Source organism: Triticum dicoccoides, chromosome 1A, assembly GCF_002162155.2.
Source record: "Triticum dicoccoides isolate Atlit2015 ecotype Zavitan chromosome 1A, WEW_v2.0, whole genome shotgun sequence".
In the NCBI taxonomy this organism is placed as follows: Eukaryota; Viridiplantae; Streptophyta; class Magnoliopsida; order Poales; family Poaceae; genus Triticum; species Triticum dicoccoides.
In genome coordinates, this window is record NC_041380.1 from 594,801,062 (window position 1) to 594,811,255 (window position 10,194).

Here is a 10,194-nt window from a genome sequence, read left to right on the forward strand (position 1 = left end):
CATTTTTTGAATTTTGGCCAAATTTTGGAACGAGAAGAAATATTAAACCTTCCCCACATTTTTCAACATGGGACCAAAATTTTGAAATTCTGAAGATTTATGAAAATTTGAAGAAAAATGGAAATTATGAAAAAAAGTTGAAATTTTGAAAAAATAAAAATAAACTTGGAAGGGAAAAAAGATAAAGCAATAGAAATAAAAATAAATAGGAAAAGGAAAAAGAACACAAAAAAGAACGAGAACGGGCCGGCCCAATCTTGGACGCCTTATGAGAAACTCTGACTATTTGGCGCACCGTGTGGGAAATAAGGCTTTGCAGCTGCATGGGCAGGAACTAAATGGGCTGGCATCGCTGGGCCGTAGCACGCACGGCCCATGTACGAAATTCTGGACAAAATTCTTTTTTTTAGCAAATGGACGCATAAAAATTTAGTACCATCTTGGATAGAAAAAAATCGTTTTGATGGTGAACGGATGAAAAATTGGAGAAACGCACCGTACTTTATTAGTAGGTATAGAGTATAGATATAGATATAGATTGCACCTTAATTACACCTACATTACGAAACAACTATCATACCATATATCACGTAATTGAAAAAACACATTAGTCAAACATCACACGCCACACACCTCCCACCATCGAACCTCCTCCTCCAAAAGTGCTTCCACTCTAGAAAAAAATGGCACTGTATCGCCCACGTCGCCGCTGCCGAAACTACGCATGCGCTCCTCCGCGCCGGCCCATCTCTCTCCCATTACATGCGGCTCCCGACCCAACCGCTCGATAAATATGTAGTATGTATGTGGTCAGAGGCAGGAATTGCCAAATTAGCATGTTGAGGATAGTGGTTAATGGATTTTCTTTTAAACAAATCATGCATTGTTCATCTCCAAAGTAGGAACAAATCAGTGGTGTTAGGTGGGGCTAGGGCCCTTGCTGGCCCCTGCCTCCGCCGGTGTATGTGGTGCGTGTAAAAAAAGAAAATGTGTGGACAAAAATGAGTTGTTTTTTGTTTATTTGAACGACAAATTCCTATTTCCTTTGCTTAGCCTACAAATCTTTTTATTATAGAATAACTTGGTTTTACTAAAACATTTAAATATCATCTTTAGTTGTTAGAAAATGGAATACTACTATATGTTCTATGTGTGCAAACCAAACTACCTTAGAGTATCAACATCCAGACTCCTCAAACGTTGCCTATACGTCCGGGCGGACGGCCTGGTTAGTGGCCGACGCGAGAACTATAACTCTGTGTTATGCAAGATGGAAGAAACTCTCGCTGAAGCTTTTTACCCTGTACTGTAGCTGGTGGGCCAGCCTGTTTTGTCTGTTTTTTTTTCTTTGCTAAGATCGTTCGATTGAGTGAGTTTGCTGGTTTGCTCTCCTCGCACTGGTTTTTTCTTTTTTTATTTGTTTCTTCTTTTTTTTCTGTTGGTTTTCTTCGGTTGTTCTTCGCTTTGTTTTTTTTTACTTTTTTCCTATTCTCTTGTTTTTTTTCTTTGATTTTCTTTATTTCTCCATCTGTTTTCTTCTCTTTTTTCATTTTTTCCTTTCATATACTAGGATTTTCTTTGTTTTTTTCATCGGTTTTTCATTATAGTTTGGTTTTCTTCATTTTTCTTTTTTTTGTGTAGGTTTTCTCAGTAAACAATATACATTTTTAGTGTACACATGAAACTTTGTTTTGATACACATTGAACATTTTTCAAGTACATGATTTACATTTTTATTAAATATATGTGTCAACACTTTTTGGAATAAATGTTTTAATAAATGGTCAGCATTTTTCCTATACACGTTATACATTTTTCGAATGCTTAATTAACAATTTTTGAAGACTTGGTCAATATTTTTCCTATACATACTTTAAAGGTTTTTAAATACTTGATTACATTTTTCTACTACAAGATTAACATTTTTCTAATACATGGTCAACATTTTTTCTTATGCATATTTTAACATTTTCCAAATTCTTTATCAACATTTTTTAACTGCAAGATTAACATTTTATTGAATGGATGATTAACATTTTTCTATACACATTCTACATTTTCCAAGTGCTTGATTAACATTTTTGAAATACTTTTCAATATTTTTAAAATGCTTGATTAACAATTTCACAGACATGATCAAAAGATTTCATCATTTCTTAATACATGGTCAACATTTTTTCTGTACACATTTAACATTTTTCAAACTCTTTATTAACATGTTTCAAACACTTATTTAACATTTTTTTCAAATGCTTGATTAACTTATTTTAAATACATATCAACTTTTTCACACACATTGTATGTTTTTTGTATCCATTTTTTTCGTATACATGGTCAACATTTTTTTCTATACACATTTAACATTTTTCAAATGCATGATTAATATTTTTCGAAAAATAAAAAGATATATTTTGAATAGATATGTTTCGAATCTTTTGGAAGTGTAAAAAAAAGTAAAAAAGGAAAACAAAAGGTCAAAAAAAGAGGCAGTGGCCTCGCGCGGGCTGGGCCGACCTATTTAGGCTGGCGCCTTCAATGAGAGTTGGCTCTGTCTCACCTGCAGCGAAACATAGTCGCGCCCAATGATCGATCACAAAATCTTGACCCAACCGCACCCCACATACTGGCCTTACACGTCAGGGCCGACCAGCACCTCTCAAATCCAACCCATACCTGGGGCAAAAATGGGGAGGCCCAGACGCTTCTAGGCGTGTCTTCAACATCAGATCCGCCCCATGCAGGTCCACCCTATCTGCATCATGAATGAAACTCTAACCACTCCACTCCACTATACTTCGCCCCAATCTCCGTTCCGGCCTTCTCTGACACGACGGTAGCGGATCTGACTCTGGGATCTCCCGGTCCGTCGACTGGGACCTCGTCCCATATGGAGACGAGTAGGAGATGGTCGTCCACATGGATCTCTCCCGCTCCCGGGAGGAGTGCTACCGCCCACGGTCCTACTTGATCCAACAGGAATCCATTGTGTTAGCGCAAATGACGCTCGGATCCGCCGGGGAAGGTGACTCGAGGCACGTGACCACGGCCTCGCCGTACGTGGTGACCACTGTACGATGCCCCAACCATGGGGTGGCGGCGCAACCCCTTCGATGGTGCCTCGTCCCCGTGGCGTCAGGCTGCGGGTCGAAGGTCAACATCGACATGCGCCATGGGCCGTCTGGTGCTATGGTGCAGCGTGCCCACTGTGCAAGGCAGAGGGCGCGGGAGGCTACGGTAACACTCGAGGCCGAGGGGAAGGAAGCGGAGTCACACATCACCTTGGACGAGGAGGCCATCCGTGACAGCATCCTCGAGAAGTGAAAAAGGAGGACGATGTGTGCCCTCGCCTGGGGGCAAAACCAGGTGGTTCGTGCCATGGCCGAACTGCCCGCCCTCCCCCTCAAAGAAGAGGAGGAGGAGGCCAATGATGGGTCGGGCAGCTTCGGCAGTGAGCAAACTTGACTCGATCCGTTTTGCATCATCTAGCGCTACTTCCGCGACAAAGATGCCAAGGGAAACGACAAGGGCAAGGGCAGCCATGGATGATATTTCTCCATAGCTTTAGTATGTAGAACATGCCAATTTTTGGTAGTGATATGGCATGTATGATGTAGTAGAGCATATGTCAACTTTTGGTGGTCCGATGGCATGCATGACTAAGTAGCCGGACGATATGTGTGGGATCAAGATGTATTTACGTAGAGTTACGTTTACGTTGCATGTGATGGATTTGAGGATTTGCTAATAAGGTACCCGGTAGTGGACGCAATTATTTGAGGGATGAACAATCACTGTCCGATTAGCTAGGTTTGACTGTAGATGCTTTTACCTAGAGCGTGCATCCTTGTCTGTGGAAGAATACTATACCTATAGAATACAACGTCACCCAAAAGATTCACTATATACCTTTTGCATGAGAAGTTTGCATATGTTATTGACACTTCTCCATATAGGAAATCTCCTCCATTGAATACAACAAATTAAATCATTATTCATGTGCCAAAAGAAAATTATTAGTTCATTATTAGTGCATCATTATGATCTATTGATTTTTAATATTTAGTAGTACTTCACTAGACTTTTATTATTTATTTTTGTTCAATGTTTGCCTAGTAACTAGGATGAGCATGTTTTTTCTTCATCACGAATACATGCATTGCATATGCACGCTAACTAGTGAATATAAAGTTCTAACTGTGGAAAGCAGGAACGGAACTAGGTACCCTGAAAAAAATAAGTAAAAGAGGAATAAAGCCAGGCGATGAATTGCATTTTCTTAGTACAAAAAATTGCATTTGATATGACATGACTGTAGAACTATCAAGCTGGCCAACACAAAAATTCTTCTACTGCAATCCTATTGTCCTATATCCGACATAAATATACGCTCGTGGATCTGGTCTTCGTAAGTATGTGTTAGTCTGTGTTCCGATCTACTTGTTGAGTATATTGATTATAAGGAAAGATGAGATAAAGTAGGATTTGTTCTGACTTGTCTTGTACTTCAAATAGATCATGTACTTCTATATATATGCTTATGAGGTTCAAGCGATACAATAGTTTCATCAATTATCTCTCTCCCTTCTAACATGGTATCAGCCTAATCGATCCTAAATCCTAGCAGCCGCCGCTTCCGCACCCGCACGCCGCCCCCGGTGCGGTCGGCCTCCATGACCGCCGCCGGGGGCCACGCCGTCCGTACCTAGGGTTCATCCGCCGGTCGTGTTGACCGGCTGTCTTAAAGAGTCTTTTTCCCGAGCCCTTGCTCCGGGTTTTTTCTCTCCCGCCAGTTATCTTGATCGGCGGCTTCTTTTTGATTTTCCGATCTATACTTGATCCGGTTGCGTCGACCGCCGCCACCGTCGAACTCCGTGCGCCTTTACTCCAACTTTGACATCGACTACACCGGCCTCTTCTTCGACACGGTGGCCTCGCGTGTCGCGCGACAGTCTGTACGACTGTCGTCCGCGCATCCGTCTGCCCGTCGTTCTACGCCTCCGGTCGTCGCTTTGATCACATCGTGGCCTCCATCAACGCCCGCTTCATCTGGATCTGCTACATCCGGTCCATGCAGATTTCATCACCGAGCAGCCATCATGCCACAAGATTTCACGATGCAGGTCAAACCAAGCCTCTTCGTACGAGGCATGTACGAGCCAACACATCTACGTACGCGCTAGTTGCTATGCTGATTTGCTGGTTGTTGCGGCCATCCGCTACAGCCACGTGACCATCAGCCTCATGCACCGATGCTGCGTAGCCCTGGATCGCACGCGTGTTCGTGCGCGGACGCTGGCTGCTCGTGTTCCAAGACTGGTCTGCGGCCATCTATTAACGTATGCAACGGGAAAATATCTAGTGCTACCAAGCCTTATGTGCTACCCTGATACAAGCTTCGGCCGTCGGATTTTTAGATCAGACAACTCTTAACAACTTTGCAATATTTGCAAAAAAGCCTATGAAGAGTTCAAAAATTGCGCATAGGTCCAGCAGATCCAACAACTTCCGAATGCCGTCCGATCTAAAAATCCGACGACCCAGATGCCCGTATGACGGTAGCATTTAAGCCTTGGTAGCAGCAGATACTCTCCCCGTCTGCACCCCCTCGACGTGGTGAGCAATCAGATTGATCACCTGGTCGCCACTCCGCTCCATCCGCACCGTGCGATTGATCTGGCCCGTTGGTTATGCGCGCCTCCATAGGTCCCGTGTAGATCATCCGCGAGTTCAGCGCGCCTCTCCACCGATCGAGCAACAGGCTGCCGCTACGTCGCCCCGTCGGGCCGTAGCGCCGCCGCCCCATGGTTCTCCTAGCGGCTACATCGACTCGCGCGTCGCCGCTGTGTCGCTCCTTCAGGCCGTAGTGCCGCGATATGCGGTCCCCGCTGCCGTTCCAAGGCCGTCACCGCGGTTGCACCGACCCGCGCTCCGCCGCCCCTTCGGGGCGTAGCGCCGTGGCCCGCGGTCCCCGCCTCCGCCCCGAGGTCTTCCCACCGTCGCCCGACCCTTCTGCTGTCGCTGCGTCGCCCCTTTCGGCCGTAGCGCCGCTGTCCCCGGTCTACTCCGTCGTTCCCGCGCGTCGACTTCCCGTGGTATGCGCCGCGTCGTCTCCCTTGGCGCCGGAGCACCATCAACCGTGTCGGTCTTTGTCACGCTGTCGGGTTCCTTACCTACTTCGAGTATCGCCGCCGCGCTCCTAACCTAAGCATCGTCGCCGCCGCTCTTCTTCGACCGTTACCGCCGTTGCCCCCGTAGCAGTCGCCGTCGATCTTCGTCTTTGTCCAGCACCAGCCAGTCGCCAGCGTTGTCGTCATCGACCCCGACCACTTCGTCTACTCCGACAACCGCGGGCGACATCGGCCCGCGCAGATTGGCGCCGCAACCGTCGTAGAGTCCTTCTCTGGTGGCCTCTCCGACTTCTTCGATATGGCGTACAGCTCATGTAGGTCCCTCGTTTACGCATGGCCGGTACTGGCAACACCGGTGCGTGCCTTCGTCCACGACGTGTCCCCGGGCCTGGCAAGCCTGGAGCGGCGCTTCGTCAACTTCGTCTTCATCCGTCTACGCATGCCAGGTGCGGCAACACCGATGTGTGCCTTCGTCCACGACGTGTTCCCAGGCTTGGCAAACTCGGCGCGACGCCTCGTCAACACCATCTTCTCTCCGGCGCACCCCTACTTTGACACCACTGCGCCCATGCTAACTCGGCGCCTCCTTGCGCCCGCGACTCCCCGGCGAATTCCTCGACACCGGACACCCCGAATCGACATCGACCCCGCCATTCTTTGCACGGCTACCTCGACCACGGCTACACCACCCACGCTCTCGGCTACATCAACAAACGGCACAAAGGGCTACCGCCTTGCTTGAGCAACCTCGTCGGTTTTTACTCCAGCCACGACTTCCGCGATGCGTCGACCGTTACGACTGTGGGGGGTGTCTGTCGGGTTGCCTTCGGATTCTTCTCCCGTGTCATCGTCTGCGTCGCTACCGTTGTGAGTGTGGTGGGATGTTGAGTATATTGATTATTAGGAAAGATGAGATAAACTAGGATTTATTCTGGCTTGTCTTGTACTCCAAAAAATCATGTACTCCTATATATATGCCCATGAGGCTCAAGCAATACAATGAACTGTTCCATCAATCCTCCCTCTCCCTTCTAACACTACTCTTCTCTTAATCTGTGGTGATTGTTGTTCTGGCGTGCTGGTCTTATTGGATCTTAGCACGACGACTTTCTGGCCGTCTACTACAACAAGTTTTGCCCGGCTCCGATGAGGGAGAGGTGACGACGGTCGCGAGCCTTCAGCTCGCTCAAGTGTTTGTAGTCGTCGCTACATGGTCTACGGATCTGGATGTATATTTTATTTTGAATGTTCTTTGTACTGTTTCAACGGTTGATCAATACTCCCTCCGTTCCTAAATATAGCATATTTTAGAGATTCTGTACAATATGGACTACATACATAGAAAAATGTGTGAAACTACACTCTAAAATATGTTTATATACATTCATACGTAGTCCGTATTAAAATATCGAAAATGGCTTATATTTAGAATTTAGAAACGGAGGGAGTAGAGAGTAGGTTTTCTCGAAAAAAGAAAAAATATCCTCGCAAAAAAAATAGCCTCGTAAAGTCTCCGATCCGGAAAACGCAGCAAGGGAGAAACCGAGAGCAGGCCGGTTATGGAGTTGTCTTTCTTCACCGGCAAGGCCGCAGCAGACGATCACAAAACAGAGACGGACTGGCGGCCAGGGCTTTTATATACTGGAGCCCCCGGCCCCCGGTCGACGCACACGCGTGATAAAGCTAGCCCAAACAACCACCCAGGAGGAAAAAGCAGCAGCGGATCGAGTCGGCGAGATCAATGGCGTTGCTCCATGTCGTGGCGATGAGGCTTTAACCTCGTGACGGTACCTCTTCTCTCCTACCTTCGACCCCTCTTCCTGCTACAAATCTTACTATTTCCGATTTGGGGCCGAAAATCTTCATTAAATCTTCAAACTTGGGCCGAAAAAAAATTCTTCAAATCTTTCATCTCTGTTCCTTGCAAATCTTACTTCGATTTGTGTTGCAGGGTCTTTCCGAGCCAACCGCGGCCGAGATGAACGTCGATGATGTGGCTCTGAAGGTCTTCAACTATCTCCGGAACAATCCAACGGAGGGTGATAAAGATTTACCCCTTGCTGAAGTGACCAGAATTTTCGAGGCTTTGTCTGAGGTGCAGAATAAAGATGGTGCCGCTACAAGCAATATCGCCTCCTTGCACTAAAGAACCGAAGAATGGCACGAAGTCGTTTTATTACAGTATACAATACTCCTACTAGAAGTCTACTAGAATGTCCTGTCAACGTATGCAATGTTAATTTTGGATCTTTCCTATTTTCTTGCTTCGCCTATGAACATGTAATGTAGGTTTTTGCTCGATGATGGTACTCCTTTGTTTATGGTAACAATGGAATGAGTGGCTTGAAAGAAAAGAAAAAAAATCCTAGCACATTGTAGTGGTGGTTAAAGCGATTGATGGATCAAGTATCACCCTTACTCCCTTAGGGCATGTCCACACGGGACGTTTGAAGATTTCATAGTTCTTCTTCCGTCATCCTTTATATCCATTAATTTTATGTTTGTTTGTTTTTTTGCGGGTGCCATTAATTTTATATTAATCACAAAGATTGACGGTTGAGATCTAAGAAGATATATCAAAAGAAACATCCTAGAAAAACTACCTTTATTGAACGTCAAATTCATTGGGAAAAGGTTCAGACTCTTTTTTTAGTTTCCTTTTTCTTTGAATATGCGTGGAAACCATACAATTGCTTGACGTGAAACGAAGCTGGCCCATACAAGTAGGAAAGTAGCGAGGATAGTTGCATATAGATTGTCCGTCTGATCTTTTTTCAATAGAAAAACTGTTTGTGCCAAGATTTTTCACGTCGATATTTCATACGTAGTCGCACTTGGTTGGTCCGTCGCCTGCCGAGTCCTAATGGGTCACGTCTGGCCTGCGCGCTTGGCGGTAGCTCTCATATAATAGCTCTCATCTTCAAGGTTTTCCAAAACGAAGTTGTCCATCGAACCAAAACCCACGATTTTGAATCTCCCGCATCCTCGCTACCGACAACCTCACGACATGAACATCAATCGCGAGGCAGCGGCACCATCCAACGCGAGGCGCAGTGGCATGGCCTGAACCTCCCCATGCGGAGACGCACGAGATGACGAAGGCGTGGCCACAATCTCTCGGCATGGAGGTCGCCCTGAAGATGCCCAATATGCACGTGCGTCCCTCACACGCCAACTTTTCTATGGCCCAACACGATTGCTATCGCTGTCGAGCCATTTGCTCACGCTGCCCCTCCCAATGACACTGCTACGGGAGATCCCGTCATTAGCGTCGTTGGCCTCATGCGGGTCTGCACGCAGCACACTGGTTTCCCAAGTAATGTTACACGTACAAAAGGATACGTGCTTTTACATAAAGGTGGGTCAAGGTGTCGGGGCCTCCCTACACCTATCTCTCTCTCTCCCCCTTGTATGACAGGCTCTTTTTTTCAGTTAATTATATGAAAATTCAGGTGGGCAGTCTTTTTCTGCCCTTCGGTGACGTTCCAAAAAAAACATAAAGATGGGTTTTGATTGGAGATTAAGAGGGAGAAGGGGCCATCCCCATAAAAATCAGGGGAAAAGAGGTTAGTTAGTTTAAAAAGATTTTAGTCGGCGTGTAAAAGCATGTAAACATTTGTATGTTTAGCATTATTGCTGGTTTCCCTCATAGGAGTACGCTTGACTGGTCGACGCGGGTGTCAGACTGGACTGAACGGCCTTACCACACGCACACGCTGGACTAGATGGTCGGCCTCCACGTGGGACTGCACGCTGGTCTCTCCCATGGCGAGTGCGCACTGCTGCTCAATGCACGCGGCTGCGCGATGCAAGACTCGAGCACGGCTAGGAGCCAAGGACGTGATGCATGCATGTGGGAGTCCGAGTTGCACGCATGCAAGGCGGCAAGACGCCCAGGTGCATGCCGGCCTCGGCCTCAAACGTGCTCACCTTGCACAGCAAGGCCCAGACTACAATAGTAGTCTTGACCACCAATCCTTGGCTCTGCTATCTGATCTAAAGATGAATTCGTATATCTATGATAGATATGTTTAATACATTCTCTCTTTCTCTTATTTTACCTGAA